Source organism: Varanus komodoensis, unplaced genomic scaffold (genome assembly GCF_004798865.1).
Source record: "Varanus komodoensis strain SLA01 unplaced genomic scaffold, ASM479886v1 scaffold3, whole genome shotgun sequence".
Taxonomy (NCBI): Eukaryota; Metazoa; Chordata; class Lepidosauria; order Squamata; family Varanidae; genus Varanus; species Varanus komodoensis.
In genome coordinates, this window is record NW_025335761.1 from 1,840,316 (window position 1) to 1,858,603 (window position 18,288).

Sequence of the window (18,288 nt, forward strand, 5' to 3'; positions counted from 1 at the left end):
TGGCTGGAGGGCTCTCTAAGCAAATTACAAACAGTTAAAACATGGCCTAACAAGAACAATAAAAGCAAGCAGACTACAATGCAAAGCAGAAAGAATAAAAAAATCATAAACCACTGAAGACAATTAATTTAAAACTGTCACGATAAAATTAATCATTAAAATGCCTAGAAAATGGGGTTGTAGTTGTCTGGTGCTGAAAAGATTGCAATGTGGTGCCAGGTGAACTGCTTTCGGGAGGCTGTTCCATACGTGGGGTGCAACTACTGAAAAGGCCACTCTTCTCTTAGCCATCCCCTTGCCTCCTTGGAGGAGGGCTCTTTCAGAAGGGCCACCAAACCAGATCTTAGGAGCTGGGTAGTTGCATATGGGTCCAGGCAGTCCTTCAGCTAACCTGGTCCCAAACTGTTTAGGGCTTTATATGTTAGAACAGGCACCTTAAATTGGGTCCAGAATTCAACTGGTAACCAATGATGGTGATAAAGTATTGGAGTCACATGGGCACATGGTCCTGCTTGCACCAGCAGCTGCACTACCCTGATCTGTACCGGTTGAAGTTTCTGGACTGTCTTCAAGGGCAGCCCCAAGTAGAGCACATTACAGTAGTCCAGTTGAGAGGTTACCAGCTCTGCCTGTCCAGGTAGGGCCACACGTTACTGTGGTTTTATGTATTTATTATATTTATATCTCACCATTTTCCTTTCAAGGCACTCAAGGCAGCTTATATAATTCTCCCCCTCTCAGTCTTACGTATCATCACAACAACTGCCAATATTTCAATTTTCGATGAAAGAAAAGACCAGTGGGGTTTGACAGTTTGCTTTTTCAGATTTAATAGCTGAATCTTTATTGGCACACTCTCCTGGGAAATGCTACTGCACAAACAAAATAGATCTATTATACCCAGCCTCTATTTATTTCAGTGGGGTTGGCAGAACAAGAAACTTTCCCCATGTCTTGTAGCCTTGGGCAGTTTGGTGCTCTGTACAGTATTTCAAATTGCTCTTGAGATCTCTTTAGGGTGCAGTCCATGCCTGTTTACACAGAAAAAGTCCCACAGCTCTCAAAACTCCCTAGACAGAGTGATCAATGTCAATGGCTGAAAACATCTAGGGGATTCCAGGTTAGGAAAAGCTGGACTAAGGCTTGCCAGCAGGTTCTTATAGCCATTTTAGGGTGCAATCTCATGTTTAGATGCAAAAAACAGCCATTCTGACTGAGGAATGCTGAGATTTGTCCAACGTTTTCTGCTTAAACTTGCATAGGACTGCATGCTTAGCTACTGTTCTGTTGAGGTCTCAAGTTCTTTCTTTGAGACTGGCACTTGCATTATTTCCTTAAAATAATTAAATGCATTGTAAAATGTTTATCTGAAAAGCAGATTTCCATTTCCCTGTTGTGTTTTCTCTGTTAAGCTCTGTTTGATGCATTCTTTACAATAGCTTATTCCTGTATTAGATTTTTAAAAAATCTTGTTCTTCTTTTATCACTCATTAAAAAACTCCTCATGTTTACATCATTTGCACCTGCTTGTTTTCACATGTAAAATATTTAAGTTTAAATTTAAATATTTCTAAATGAAAATATGTAGTCTGCCCATTATCCTGCTTATGAATGTATTCTTTTTCTGGCAGAAACTGGGGGAAAATATGGCTGCAACCCCATAGAATTCTCATTGAACTTAATGAGGTTTACCTTTGAGTAAACATGCCTAGGAGTACAGTGCTGGGATTTATAAAAAGGGCTTAAAATAAAACATCCTTTTATTGTTATTGCTCTGGGAAATAGTAGCCAAAGTTGTGATTTATTTGCACATTGATCTCACAGTGCAGCATCCACTCCTTACACAAATGACATTCTCCACATGTGGTGACCTCTATTTCATGATTCATCTCCATACACTTACGCAGAAAACTAGCTGTTGTAAGCAAATGACGTGTACCGCTGATTTTTAAACCCACCCCATATAGCTTAATGTAAAACCTGTCACTATGCATACAGAGATAACAGTGTAATTCATAACCACCTTGAACAGTACTGAAAAATAGCTTTTCCAGTTGACATTTCTTGCCATAGCCATGAACTAAAGTGAAGAGTCTTGCATTTAAATTTGCCCATCCACCTTCTGGATTGCTCATTGGTAGGATTAACTATGAGAATGATACAGAATTGAGATCTAAATCACTGTGCTCTAGGGCAGGAATGACTAAGTCCTGTATTATCAGGGCTTATCTATTTTGCCACAACAACCAACCTCTTCAAAGCCAGTTGGATAGCGTCTGTAAGGCACATGGACAATTGCCAAAAAGGTTGGTAGAAGCAAGTCCCCTTGCATGCCAATAACGCGAGAGCAAAAGCCACTGAATATACAGCAGGGGTGGATGTAGGGCTGCTGTCAGGCTCTTGGATCGGTCCTTGCTCCCAAATGCTCTGCATGTGCTGCTTGGAACACCTGATGGTATTTAGTACATACAAGGGCCACACAGGATGAGCGTCATTTTATCCATCACTGCCCCCTCTAGTGCTCTGTGCATCACTGGCAGAATAAGGGATTAAGCAGTGAAATCAGGAGAATGCTGATCTGGAGTGAGAGCTGGATGGTGTGTCACTGCTGAGCAGGTAAAGCTCACCTGAAGTAGATGAGCAAAGCTGGAGAGGAAAGACAGGAGAAAGTACTGTATCTCAAGTGGCAGATGTGCTTCCATATAGCCTGAAGTGTCTGATCCTGGCTAATAGTAGAAGCTAAGCTGGGTCAGGCCTGGTTAGAATCTGGATGGGTGACCTGAGGGTATGCTTCTATGATTATTGTTGTAAACCACCCAGAAAGCTTCAGCTACAGGCAATCTAGAAATGTAATAATAATAATGATGAGACTACCTGTTGGTTTTATCCAATGACATTTTATTGGTATTTATCATTGTAATGGCCACCCAGAGAGTGTGATGCTAATGGGCAGCTTCAAACTAATTCAATAGAATAGAATAGAATAGAATAGAATAGAATAGAATAGAATAGAATAGAATAGCACCCACTACCACCAGCAATATGACACACAGTCCTCCATACCAGGAATAAAGCAGGGAATGCGAGGATTGCCCCAAGAGGTACCATGGCCACTCATATTGATCTCCCTGTCTTCAGGGCTTGACTGAGCCGGATGGGAAGGTGAGATGTGCACACGTTGCCTCCACATGGCAGAACCAAGCCACTCATAGGCTCAGGTCAGGAAGGAAAAAGGCAGGGAAGGAAGCACCCCCTGTCACTAGGCAGTGAGGGGCAGTCCAGTTGGGGCATTTGATCCTCTTTTTACCTTATTGACAATCCTTCTGAATCCGTTCCTCTGTTGTACTAATAGATTACCATGTGCTAATATGAGGACTCTTAGCAGAGTGAAAAATAGAAGTGGTTATTACAAATTTAGAAAGCCTGTGGAAACTATCCTGTTGGAAGATTTATTTTTAAAACCTGTGTCTTTTCCAATGGGAGTATTAATTAGAATGCTTCTCAGGGCTTGTTCAGACACTATTTTATCCACTGAAGTATGCACCTGAGGCATCCCCTTCTATAATCTGGCTGGACAATACTCCTGGAAGTTGTAGAAGTACTGGGCATTTGGTGGAGCCTGGAAGATGCACTGTGGATAAGGAGATTCCAGTAGAGTTGATGTTTGGGGAAGACTTTTCCCATAGCATCACGTTCAGTCGTGTAAATTGCCTGTATAACCAGAGGACAAGCTACATATTACACTGCAGACACGTGTAGCAAAGCTCCAGTGCCTTCGGCTCACTTGGGGATACAATTTGTAGCACGGGTGTAATTATCACCCCATCACCAAAAGACTTGCACTATTGCTAATTGTTTCCTGGGTTCAAATCAAGGTATTGATTTTAATTTTAAAACCTCCTGGTTATCCAGATCAGCAGGAAAAACCTTATTGAAAAAAAAAACTCAGTTGCAAAAGGCCACTTGTATGACATATGGGGCTCTCTCCAGTATAGCTCCCCATGAAGTTGCAACTGATCTCCATTTTTTCTGCAGTCAGGAATAAACGCTTTTTATTTTTTAAGGTTAAAAAGGGTTAAAACACTTTATTTTAACTTTAAAAACTGTTCCTTAGAGATGTTGGGGATTGTACCTGGAACTTACTACATCCAAAACATGTGCACTGAGATACATCTCAGCCAAGTGAAGTGGGATGAAAGGGAGATTTTAAGAGAACCTCTGCCAGGCAGATAAAACACCCCGATATTGCTTTCACACCTCAAGCACATAGGTTTGGAATTTTGTATTCCAAAAGCAGGTGAGTGGAGAACTGTACCCTTTCCTCCTCTGATGCCAAATTACGTCATGACGTGAGACTGCCTTGCAATGCAAAATTTGTTGCTAGGCCTGTGAACGTAGTATCTGAAGTTGCATGCTAGGCCAAGAAGATCTCAGTGCATCATTATATGTGGCATTGTTTATTCTGATATATAAAGGTTGAATGTTTGGAATCACCATAGAAGGTTACAAATGATACTTTAATGAAGCAAAACTTCTCTGCCTAGAGAATTCAGACAGTGACCGTGCAGTCACTGCTGTGCTATTTGCCACATGCTATATACAGGCACAAAATATTCCACTCAGAGACATGGCCAGAAAAAGCCCTTCAAGACCCAAAGTCTCATCACTGTCTAAATAACTTAAAGGTCCCACTCCCTCTACCTCCCAGAAAACAAATACAGTGGAAACCCAGTTTACTCAAAATGAACAGATTAGATGGGATTTGTTTAGCTATATTGGGATTGGAGCAAAGGATAGAGTTTTGTTTTGGAAGAAGATAGACATACTTGAAAAGACTATTATTCTCAGTGGACAGAACCACGTGGAGCTAAGCAGTGAACTTCTGCTAATATTGGTTTCTTTGAATGACTCAAGGTCTTGATAGCGATAGAGTCCATTCTAGAAAAAAAAATGCTCCCAAATTGCAACTGATTTTCCTTTCACTGTTGCTGGGAAAGAACCAGTGGGAAACGGTAGGAGATCCTATTGCACTTGCTACTGGCATGGACTGTAGCAGTGGTACTACCAGTATAAATGCCAGTCTCCATTTATTTATTTATTGTTATTGGTGGCAACAGCTGAAGCTTTGCCTGGTAGCTTAATTTTCAATGTTGTCTGCCCCTGTTCTCTTCTGATTTTCAGTAGTTTGAACTGAGTAGGTCCACTGAGATAGAAAGGGGTGGGCTAAATGGGCATGGTCAAAAAAGACATGGCTAAAATGCTGGGAAGATTCCACCTTGCTTACTCCCCATACTTACATTGCTGCTGAGAACTAATTCTGGAAAACTTCATCCTTGGTTAAAGATCAGCATTTCATTATGGGAAATTTTGAAACCTGAATGTCTTATCAGGTTTGTTCAGGAAAAGCATCTATTTGCCTCCAAGGGCAAATTTCTTGATCCACCCAAGGAAGGGGTTTGCTTCAATACATTTTTGTGCAGCTTCAAGAATTCGTCCTATTGAATATCAGCCTAACATGTCATCAGTAATTCTGTGACATGGGGGATTTTGAGCAGGGAGGGAAAATTATGTGTGTATGTGTGTATTTAATGCAAGTAAAAATATACAGTAACATTACAAATATACCTATTTGTTGATTGCTTTACCAAGGAGTCAATTGTTCATTTTCTAGACTTAATGGTTGATATGCAATTAACTAAGAGGCCAAGCCTCCATATGTTGTCTCTGAAGTGCTTCTCCACAATCTACTGCCTTTCATTGTCTGTTATTTAGACAAACAAACAGACATGATGTTGTTTTATTTGTGCACATTACCCCATTTGTGGAATGTGTCATCATTATTCAGGTAAGGCAACCACAGTCCATTTTTTGAGAGATAACTGACCTACCTGAAAGTTTTGATAATGTTGGTGCCATCTATAGGAGAAATAAAACACTTGGTAAGCTTCTAGTGAATTGCCATATAAAATAATTAGGAGGGCTGCTCAAGAGGCTGGCCTATGCCCTTCCAGCGGTGACCCCTTCCTGTGGGCAGCACCAACAGCCCATCTCATACCATTCCTCCATTCCCATCTTCCTGAGCCAGTGCTGGCTCATTACTGAGTTGGGCTGTTTTGCCCATATTACCTTTGCACACTGTGACACAGACAACATCACTAGGAAAGCCCAGGATTAGTGAGTAGGTAGAGAGGCAAGCAGGTACTAGAGTATATAAAACCAGATGTATCCCTGGTCAGCAAGATAACAAAGCTGAGACTCAACTATTTTATTTTATTTCATTTATTTTATTTAAAACATTTCTATGCCGCCCCCATCGCAACAAAGCCTCAGCCACGTTATGTGATCAGGCTCATTAGACAAAGATATAATGCTTAGAATGCTCAGCGGCCAGACAAAACCAGGTCGCCAAAGAGCGAGGTGGTTGGACTCCATCAAAGAGGATGCAGGCCAGAGCATAGTTCAGCTGAAAGAGGTGGCACGGGATCAGAAAATGTGCCGAGATTTGGCCCATAGGATCTCTTATAGTTGAACATGACTGAACAGCTGAACAACAAGATAGGCCAGCAGTCTAGGCCATGCACTCCAGTGGTCATCGCTCTGCTCATGTGATGAGTGCTGGCACGACCACTCCGAGTAGGTAGCAAGCAGGTACCAGATGGAGCAGTGGGCAAGTAGCGACACAGCTGTGTGCACTATAGCCTCAGGCCCAGTGAAGAATGCTGTTCCATCACTGCCCTTGACATAAGAGTCAACTGTCCATCCAGTTCTGTATTTCTGTATTTGAAATGGTGACGGGCATTGTCCTAATACCAAAGCGGGGACAAGACAATCAACGCTTCTTTCCAATACGATCAGCAAATGTTTGTTGGAAAGATTACCTAATAATACCTTCCAGGGGAATCTGTTACCTTAAAACAACTCCCTGCTCCCCCCCCCCCCCTTTAAGCAAACTGAAGTAGCTCTGAGATCCAAAATATAATGAATAGAGACCTGGAGAACAAATCAACATTAAAAATCTCACATCCACGAATATCATAATTCTTCATAATTAGCATTAAAAGTTGCTAATTTCATCGGGTTTAAATCAATTTCTGTTTTTATTTTCTACACACTTTGTACAAGACATGTAGGTCCCTGGGTAATTATTTGTGGAAACAACATATTTGACATAGTTCCACTGGTACCATTAAGTTTTGCTCAGGCTTTTGTGCTCCAGTCCAGTGCTGGGGAACCAAGCTCTTATCTGCGCATTCCCAGCCCTGTTTTTGCTTCAGTCATCCTAGTGTTATGCTCCACTTCTGCTTCCAAATTGTGCCCCACACTCCAGATCATTATCTCACAATCATGCCTTGACACGTAAGCTTCCCATCTCTCTCTCAAAGTGCATTTTACATGTTGCGATAGCAGAGCGGTTTACCATCCACCACGTTGGTCCAGAGTAAACTGTTGAGCAGATACTTGAGATTTAAATCTGTACCTAACTGACTTGTTTCCTTGAGGATATTCTAAGTGTTTCAACTGAAACAGAAGCACCATTTTATCAGTGACACTTAAAAGTTACTCTCCTGTTTTCTTTTGGGATCAGGAAAAGCTGAGTGGGGATGGGAAGGATTTTGCAGACTTCCCAAGACCATAAGCATCAGACGCATGCAATATTTAGGGATGAAATTCCGCCCCTGCTAAAGTTAGTGTTAATATTTGCCTTGAAAGTGTAGGCTAAGAGTTCATCTCTGCATCTTAGTCCTGCTGTCAGCTGCATCCACCCATTCCTTCTCATTGCATCAGAGTGCACAGGTGTAACTTACAGGCAGAATTCGGCTTCATAAATCATCCTGGAATGAGGCTGAAGGCTGCTGATATAGTGTTGCTTAGAAACTTCCTGTGTGAAATAGCAACTGGGACTGTGCTTTTTGTCCCTCTTGTGCAACCTTCCGAACCTCAGCAATGTTCCTGCCCTCTGCTCTGCCCGGTTACTTTTGATGTTGCTCATTAAACAGCACAGGCCGATTCCAATACTGAGATCAATCTTCATTCTCCTCATTCCTGGGAACTTTTGGAGCTGGACTTGTGAGCTGTTGAAATATCATCTCCTTCTCTTCCATCTGTGGCTATTTGCAAAAGAAGTGCTCTTTTTATTTTCGTGCCCCATGGAATCCAAAAAACAAAGACAAGGAAAGCAATTCATAAACCAACTGAGACCGAAAGTACTAACGCAAACATTCATCAAGAGTAGACAGTCTATGACAGAAGATAAATGCCCTCCTCCCATTCCATCAAGTAAGATCGAGGTGCTCAAAAGATAATGGGCACAGGTGGTAGATTGCCTTCTTGTTTATTGTAATCCCTTCATCAACTCACTCCTGTAGCAGGATGAAGGGTGTGTTTATTTAAGATCAATAGCAGCCACCAGACTTCTTCCAATAACTCAACTATTTATTACATATGATTCATTGGAAAGAACAACAGGGTAGAATACTTTGGTGAAATAGCAAAGGTAACTTAACTGAGATCTGTTCCTGTTCAGGATTGTTCAGGAGTTACTTGGTCCTGATCCTGAGCATGCTCTTGCATGCCACTGGTACGAAAGTGAAACTGTTCTACCCAGTTTTCCCACATGGGCTACCCAGGTCTCTTTAAAAAGCAGGTGCACTACCGCGGAAATCTCCAGGGCTTCTGATCCCATAAGAACCTAGCAGTTCAGGAGACAATCTGACCGTATGGATGTATATGCACATCATAGGAGGTGATGGGAACAAACACCTTTTCCTTAATATGCAATTGGCAGAATCCCCTCTAACATCCTTCTCTCTGTCCAGCACAAGTTCCTTTTCTTCTGAGTAATTTATCTGCTGCTGCATTTAATGGAAGATGAAAAGGAAAACGAAGCAGATTGTATTAGATTTATCAACCCACTATCTCAACTGTTTCTAGGCAGTGCTTCTTGGACAACATAAAGGTGTGCGCTGACATAACTTGCTCTTTCCTTCAACAGAGGTATAATAAATAAGACACTCCTTCCCACCCCAAAAAGTAATGAAGAACAGCATTCATTACTATTTTACTATTCTTATCATATAATGCACAGGTTTTGTGAATGCACTCCATGTGCACACAAACTGTAGTAATATAGATTTATCTGCACAATCAGGGACCTTACTTTTTGGAAGGTCCCCGATTCCTTGCACAGGACCTCCACATGGACAATACGAATGCCCATTGTTCACAATCTCTGTTCAGTGTGCAGAGCTGTGGGCTACTCAGAGCCAGAAGTATGACCCGAACTCTCCACTCCATGCATTCCATGCTCTCATATTGTGTGGTGATCACATGCACTAATTTAAAAAACAGTGTTTGGAGGGAGGACTGAGAGACAGACAAGCAGGATCAAAAGGAATACTTCACATAAACCTAGCTATCATATATTATTTCAAGGAAAACCCTTTTCTGTGTATAACTTTTTAAAAATTGTTACATACTAGAGAGAAAATAATAAACTCAGTTAATTAAACGTGGCTTTGAGCAACTAATGAATTGAGGCTTTACTTGAGTAAGCTACACATTAAAGAGAAAAACAGATTAATGGCAGCTCCAATTAATTACATGCTTGTCTTTCATTATTTACTATATTTAACACTGAAAAAAACAAGTTCATCCCACCCTAACCTACCTGGCAGGGTTGCTGTTGTAAGGATAAAATGGAGCTGTGTAAGCTGCTTTGTGTTTTTCACAAGGGGGAAAAAGCAGGATATAAATGCTTATTATTTTTCTCCAGTGTTTTTCCTCACAAGGGGCAACACCCTGTGCATGAGGTCAGTTACCTTTCTAAGATCTCTGCAACATGCTTCTTGCTGCTCTAACTTCCTAAGTGATACGTTTACCGAATTCCCACTGAATATTTTTGGATGTCTCCAATGCTTTCAGCACTATTTGATTCTTTCATTTAGGATTAAGATATAGGGTAGGTCCACATGACACACTATGTTACCATGTGAATATGCTATGTATTGTGGCTTGTTCACAGAATGATACATGATCGGACTAACAGATGATCTGGCACACTGTGGCTTGTTCTTCCCTGCTTTCCCCTTGGTCCTCCAGCAAGTATCCCAGTAACCTTTGTAGCAGAGTGCTTGTGTAAGGGTGTGTATATGCATGTCAAACAAAAAAGCACAATTGTGTTTATAATTCTTTTTTCTTGTCTTGCAAGTTTGCTCTTACACCCATCCAATAACTATACTTTTGCCTGTTCAATTGCCTGGCATGTTTCAGCTGTCAAAGGGAGCTGTAAAGTTAAATAGGTGCCATATTTGGAAATTGACAAGGTGAGACTGTGTATTTGGGCACAGTGGTCAGAGACTAGTTGCCAGGCTGCCAACTGAAAAGCACTGAAAAGTGGGAGAAAGATGCAAGAGCAGTGGTACTGAAACTGGAAAGGCAGTATCTCTCATTAGCAATGCCAAATATATTGTAGGTGTTCAACAGATACTTCTCACTTCTGTAGCTACTCCAGAAAGGGAAAATATTAGCTTTTCTTGGCTCCTTTTCAAAGCACTTACTTCTCTGGTTATTGTGGTTCCCTGACAGTTCTGAAGTCAAACAAATGCAAAAATATATGCAAATTTAAGGGCTAGGAAGTAAAAAGAGAGTAAATTTACACACTTCCAATTTTTGCTTCATTACTCCATGTGTGCAAATTTGCCCTCCATTTACTGTCCTACCCTTCAATTGATGCAAATTCTCCTCTATTTACTTCTTACTCATTACATTGTTTATACTTTCATTCCCAAAAAATTGCACAAATATTCCCAGTATGTTAAAAAAAAAAAACCAAAACCTTACAGGGCAGAGTAGCATTATGCAAATAGAGGGCCAACACCAGCATTGCTTTCACTTGTCCCACCTGGCATGCAACTTCATTCACTCCATTCTAATTACGCTCCTTGCCCGCCCCCCCCCACCAAAAAAAAGTCAGGGAACTGAAGTAATCACAGCAGTAATTGCTAAGAAAAAGAGCTGCAAAAAGAAGTTAATATCTGCCTCGTCTGAAATAGCTGGATATTCAGGGACTGTTGAAAAGGTGAACAACATTAAAAACTGTCAATTCAACACTTAAAAGTTAGATGATTACATTGCTAAGTGGGATATTTTGTCCCCTTTCCTTGTGCACCGTACCTTCTTTTGTTGTTTTTCTTCTTTTTAACTGACAGCTGGGGAACCAATCACTGTCAGCTATGTGCAAGTTGGCCTATTTCATCTTGTCAGTTTCTATGGATGTGGGGCTTCCTATGACAGCTGAAACATATGAAGAAAGGGCTAGGCTTGTTGGACAGACATAAGAACCTACATGCATGCTTGTGAAAGACTGCCCACTGCCAAAGACTTATCAACATCTTTGAACAATTCAGGGGTCTGAAAAAATGGTGATGAAGCAATGACAATTGAACCAAAGTGTTGTTTGGGCATCAGTGGGGAGAGGTCTCTGGAAAGAGGAAGGGTGAGGCCATGAAGAGCAACAGGGTTTTCGCTGCTCCTGCTCGCTATTCCCTGCAACCCACAATGCAATCAGTCTCCCAGGTTCAGACAACCCAGAAACTCAGCATGGGTTGAACATCCCCGGAACATGTCATGGGTTGCCAGGGTAGCTTGTTGCCAAAAGTACGCCATCCTGCCGAAAGCAGTCTAGTGTGGACAACACAACATAACATGATTAATTACTCGTGATGTCACTTGTCAGGTTGGGTGAACCAGATTGGAATAAAGTCAGAAAGGTCATAACCAAGTCCTAAAGGGATTAACTCATACATATGATCACTATGTAAAAACACTTTCCTGACCTGAGATTTGCTTTCACCTGTCATGCAGGTCTTCCTGTATATTATTCTTACACTGCATTTATATCCTGCCTTTTTCCTCTTGTGAAGAACCAAAAGCACTTACATAGATCCATTTCTCCTAACCCTGTGAAATAGGCCGGGTGACCATAGAGCTTCATGGTAAATGGGGACTAGAATTTGGATATCCTGGGTCCCAAGTCCATCTCTCTCACCATCACACCACACTCGATCCTGTATAGGAGTTCTCAAGACAGTGTGTTTTGGAACTTCTGTCTAGAGAACATCAAGAGAGTATCACGTCTCTTGACCTTTGCACTCTGTCCTGTCATCCCTACTCTACATTCTGTGTTAAATCATATAGCTTTATAGATAAATATTTCAAGGACACCTTGCATCGGTGATATCCCAGTTATTCCTGACACAAAAAGCCGTGGCTCTGGATTTTTCTTTATCAGAATTTGGTTTGGCTCCAAAAGAACACTGATGCTTGAACTATGAAAGAATGCCATCAAGCTCAGGTCAGTACGGCCAAGAATGGACATGTGGCCTCTTCTGCAAATCTGTATTTGAAAGGCTGCCAGAAAATGTCCTCTTTTTATTTATTTATTTAAAACATTTCTATGCTGCCCCCATCGCAACAAAGCCTCAGGGCGGCTCACAAACGTATCCTCTGTTTCAAGTATACTTCTGCCCATTTCTAGTTTCATTCATGACCCACATGGTGAGCATCTAGACCAGGGGTCCTCAAACCTTTTCACCAGGGGGCCAGTTGAAATCTGCTGGTGCTGGGTGCGGGCTGGAAAGGTGGTGCCGGCGGTGCATGCAGGCCAGCGCGGGGACGGGGTGCCCAGCGGCTTGCGGGTGGGTGTGCACGGCAAGGCACGGGCGGGCATGCACCGTGAGGCGGGCGCACGAGGCAGTGGCTTGCTTGCTTGGAGATCGTTTTGTCCAAGCAAGCAAACTGCTGCCTCCTGCGTGCGGGGCAAGGTGGGCGGTGGCTGACACACACATGGGCCAAATGGGCATGGCGGGCCGGATCCAGCCCCCGGGCCATAGTTTGAGGACCCACGATCTAGACTGCTGACTGCACAGGCAAGCACAAAAGTTACCTGGTTCATCTTCTGAACTATGGTAAGTTTTGCTGCATTTTTATTTAAATCACAATAATTATTCTCCATTTCCATTTATGCAAGTACATTACTCTTTCTGGTGCCAGGCAAAAGACCTTTTTATTCTGCTGTTATTTTAATTATTCAGTCAGTTTTTCAATGTTTTTTTAACAGAATGGGCTATGTCTTCTATGAAATCATGAGTTCTAGTAGGTGCATTTTTATTGTTTTAAAGTTTTCTCATTGATTGTGGTGTTTTTATATTGTCTTCATATTGTTCTTATATAGTTTTTATTGTTGTAACCCATGCAGGGAGCATTGTGACTAATGGAGCAGGTTAGAAATCAATATTTATTGATTCATAAGCAAATATTATGCAAATTTATGCATTCTTTTGGCCTCTTTTTTGGCCTCATTTTAAAAAAGTAGCTACCCTGGTTTTGCCCCTGCAGACTTCTCTGGCAGCGTGTGGTTAAGTTCCTTTGCAAATTATGAAGCTATTTGTTTGCTTATCTTCTTTGGCTGCCCTGTAAATATTTCAGGGCCATATTAAGGATGTGGAGGCTCTAGAACATGGGTTCTCAAACTAAGGCCTGGAGGCCGGATCCGGCCCACCATGCCCATTTATCCAGCCCGCCGTGCCCATTTGGACCCGCCGCGCCCACGCCCTTGCGCGCACCCATCACCACCCACCTTGCCCCACACGCAGGGAGGCAGCGGTCTGCTCGCTCAGAGAAAACCATCTCCAAGCAAGCAAGCAAGCCACTGCCTCGTGGGCCTGCCTCCCCTCCCCTCGCTGCGCGCACCTGCCCGCCTGAGCCTCACCTTGCCACGCGCCCCCACCGCAGCGCCCGTGCCCTCACGCACCATCCCCGCCGGCCCACACACCCCGCCGGCACCCCCTTTCCCGCCGGCGTCCAGCACCGCCTCCTTTCAACTGGCCCCCTGCTGAAAAAGTTTGAGGACCCCTGCTCTAGGAAGTGGAGTGTCTGCGTTTTGTGCCTGTCTCTTTTTGAGACAGCCTGCCCTTCAACCCTGGGGGGAGGGGAAGGGAAAATTCAAATTCTGTATGCCATGCAAATTAAAGGCCTATTCACTAACTGTATTTTTAAGTTTTAAAAAAATGTGAAATCAATAAAAAAGTCTTTGCAAAAATAGAGTCGTCATGCTTGGTCAAGAAGCCAGGATTGAGTATGACTTTATAAGTACACACCAGGGCTTGTCCTCTGGAATGTAAGAAGCACTTAATAATAATAATAATAACAACAACAGCAGCAACTATTACTACTACTACTACAGTTCATTTATGTCACCTTTTTTTCTTTTTGCAAGGATCCCAAAGTAGCTTACCTAGTTCTCCATTCCGCTTTCATCCTCACAACAACAACCCTGTGAGGTAGGTTAGGCTGAGAGTCTGTGACTGGTCCACCATCACCCAGTGGGCTTCATGCCTGAGTGGGGACTAGAACCTGGAACTTCCAGGTCCTCCATCCAAAACTCTAACCACCACTCCACACTAGCGTGTGAAAAGTACTTTCAGAAGCAGAAAATAAAACTACTTTCAACAGTGGCGTATTCAAGACACAAGCTAACTGAGGACAGTTATGGGGGTGGAGGGAACACCCCTTTTCCTTCTGGATGTCAGTCTCAGTAGTGTTTTCTATGGCTCTTGTGGTGCTCTCACTGAAGGCGTGCTAATATTATGTTTGTATCACTAGTTTTACAATGTGGGTTGCTTCTGTTGTAAAAAAAGCAACATATATGTTTGAGTGTGTATACATTTAAAGAGCATCTAAAGTCTGATTAACATCTATCAGAGATGCATGACAGAATGCACACACTTGCCATATAATGGCACATGTGGGATCATGTACCACACACCATGCCTGCACTCTCATGTGTGCACCTCATGATCCACGCCATGTCACATACACAAGCCATGCCACATATGCCATGGCACACATTCATAACGCCACATGCACAGGTGTATGCCATTGCATGTGTTGGACTGAGTGCACGCATTTAATGAAATGGGTACAGGACAGGGAAAATGTCACCTACTCCATAAATGTGTTTGTGTCCAGACCTGAAGACCTCTGTAACATATTCAGGTTCAGCACAACATTGCTAAAAGTGTCTTGATAATAAGAACTAACAAATCACATTAAAGTCAACAACTTTCATGGGTTACTTGTAGAATTAAATCATTTTTGAATTTATATACTCATTAAAAAGTTCACATATACCATAGAAAAGTTGACCCCTTCTGCTGTGTTTTCAATTATTTGGAATTATCAACACATACAATATATGTGTTGTACATGGCAGTGTCCAATTTTGATGTACTACATTTTAGCATTTTACCCTCTTTCTTCCAATACATTTTTGTATTTTAATACTTGTAGTAATTGTTTAATATGTAAATACTTATTCTCTATTTCTGGTGTGTTTTCACCCAGCCATCTCTTCTGTTCAAGGACCAATATCAACATTTTTGTCCCATTAAGGTCTCATCAGTATAAAATTCTTACAGGTGGATCCAGTCCGTCCTTTCTGTAAACCATTAGATGCACACAGTACTCCTCCAAATGCAGTTTTTCACTAAAAGTCAGGCATGGAAGCAAGGTAGAGAGGATGTGGTATACAACTAGATAGTGCCATTTATTTTAAAATGTTTGAGGACAAGCCCCATATTTCACTAGTCAAATAAAACTAAATCCAAAAAATATTCATCTGGTTTATATCCTTATCATTTTAATCATGGAGCAGTTATCTTTCATCATTAAATTTAGGTATCTTGCATAAATAAGTAGCTTTTTATTTGCATCAGAAATGTAAACTAACTGCTTAGAATTCCTTCCACCGCCATAGTTTAAGCAAACTTCTTACACTGCTGATTTCTTTTTCTTTGTTCCTTCTGTGCCAGGTCTTATAAAACAAGATACCCTAGGATTTAATTCTAAAAATCTTATATTACTGCCTTGTGGAATACTGGACATGACAGATTCCTGCGTAATAATATGGTCTTATGGAATTCCTGCATGGTAACTGAATCTCAAGGGATTCCTTCCTGGTAACCATATCTCTCCGGACTCCAGTAGCAATGCTTCCCAACAGGATATCCTTCACTCCACCAGATGACAAGTTTCTTACCATTTCCAAGATAGTTTAAGAAAAGAACATCTACACAAAGCAATTGTATCATGATTGCATTCTTTCATTTAAATGAGACTATCAATCCTACTTTCTTTTATTTGTAATTATTTTCAGGAGCCTAACTAGGGCATCAGCATGTTGGGTGCAGACAATATGACAAAAGAGCAGGCACACTTGCCTTTAGAAACACAGAAACTTCAGCAATGCTTGCATGCCTGCACGGATTCTGATGCTCATGCTAAGTTCCGGCCACAGGAAGTGGGAGGGCTGCAGCTCAGTGGTAGATCACCTCCTTTGTTTTCCAAAGGTCCCACGTGCAGTCCCCAGTCTCTCAGGTAGGAATGGAAAAAGTTCTGCCTGCAAACCTGGAGAGCCGCTGACATGCCAACATTATAGACTTTTTATGATGTATTAATATGTTTTAATATGATGCCTCCTTGATGGTTATTTTAATGTGCAGTTGTGGACCCACCCAAAGAGCTTTGGTTGTTGGGCAGAATAGAAAATAGATAGATAGATAGTTAGATAAAATTAGTCTGGTCCTATGGTCTAATTATGGTCCTAGTTATGGATGTGCCCATCCAAATTCAATCGTATGCAGCCTACAAGCACATGTGAAATGCAGCATGACCATCTCTCCATTTGCTCAGATTGCCGAGAAGCAGCAAAGAGAGTAGTTAGCATGTGCTTAATTCCTTTTAAGACCTGAAACACTGCAACTTGTGGTAATGGATTTCATAAAGTAATCGTCCCATATGTTCCTCATGCTAGATCTAGGGAAGCCAGAAATGATGTCTTAATGGCGGCTGTTTTGGAGGCCCAAGGACAGGATCATCAAATATTTTGGGAGAGGCTGAAGAGTTAAGGAGGGATGGAGCAACAGTTGTGGTGAAATCAACAAGAAAATGTCTGAAGGGGTGGGTTGGGAGAAAGGTCAGGATAGCAAGCAGGCCGGGGGAATATTAATTCAGGTAGGAAGACAAAGAGAAATGTGATCTGTGGCTTGAAGCTTGTGGTCAGATGACAAGTTTTGTATAAGCATCTTAGGTTTAAGTTCTTTCAGATCCCAGTTAGATTGCTGAAAACCTTAACAGCGCCATCTACCTACAAGTGGCCACCAGCACTAACGTCTGACACACAATGTATGCATCTTGCGCTCACTTCTCTCATGCCTTGTACAGAACTTTTGACAGCATGTCCCACTGTCTTGTTCTGAAACTCATTTCTAAATCATTTGGCTTAGGCCTGAAGCATTGTGTGTACAAAAATAGTTCTGTGTCGTAGCAGGAAAATAATACCTATGGACATTATTACACTGACAGCTTCTTTACACTAAAGCCCCCCTGCCCCCTCCCCGGACACTAGAAGATCCCACATACAACATACTTTGCCAAGTGAGATCAATTCTGAAGAACGCACATGTTTTGAATGCAGCTTTCCTGTTTAACACACAGGTGCCTTGCATCCATACGACAGTTGTACTTGATATGAGGGTATTGCTCCCACTCTGTATCAAATATAAAAATAAATCTTGTGGAAAGCAGCCCTCAAATGCAACATGCAGAATTGGCCATCAGACAGATCAGTTCAAACTGTACACATCTGAAGATATTTTATCTTCTTAAAACTATGATAATAATAACAAAACAGAATGTGACATGTGTCCAAATTGCCAAATCCATTTGTTCCTTTGGTCTTATGTCAGAGCTACTGCATCTTGAATAACTACTTTGTGTGATTTCATCAGACATCGGTATTTCACAAAGAAGATTTTCTAGGAGTGGTATAACAATAAAATATTATGCACAGCAATCCTGAAGAATGAAGTGCTATAGGATTTGGCAGAAGCCCTGTAACAGTGATAGAATTTAAGATAATCTGCCGACATGAAAAATACACCAGTGGAGCATTTCAGATATGCCAGAAGAATACTCTGCTGGGACAGCTGTTCCTACCAGCATAAACCCACTGTCAAAATGGCCAAAATTGGATGGAATCGTAAGTGTGGGTGGCACAGGAACACGGATGGCAGAGGAGCATCTTTGTGCCTTACCCTGTATCTCCCAGGCCATTAACACATCCCTACCAATGATGCAGCTTCACACTAGCCCTAGATCTGGTGTATAACCACACCTACCACAAAGATCGCACTACCCACACTGCTGTGTAAAGTGTAACGGGGATTTCCA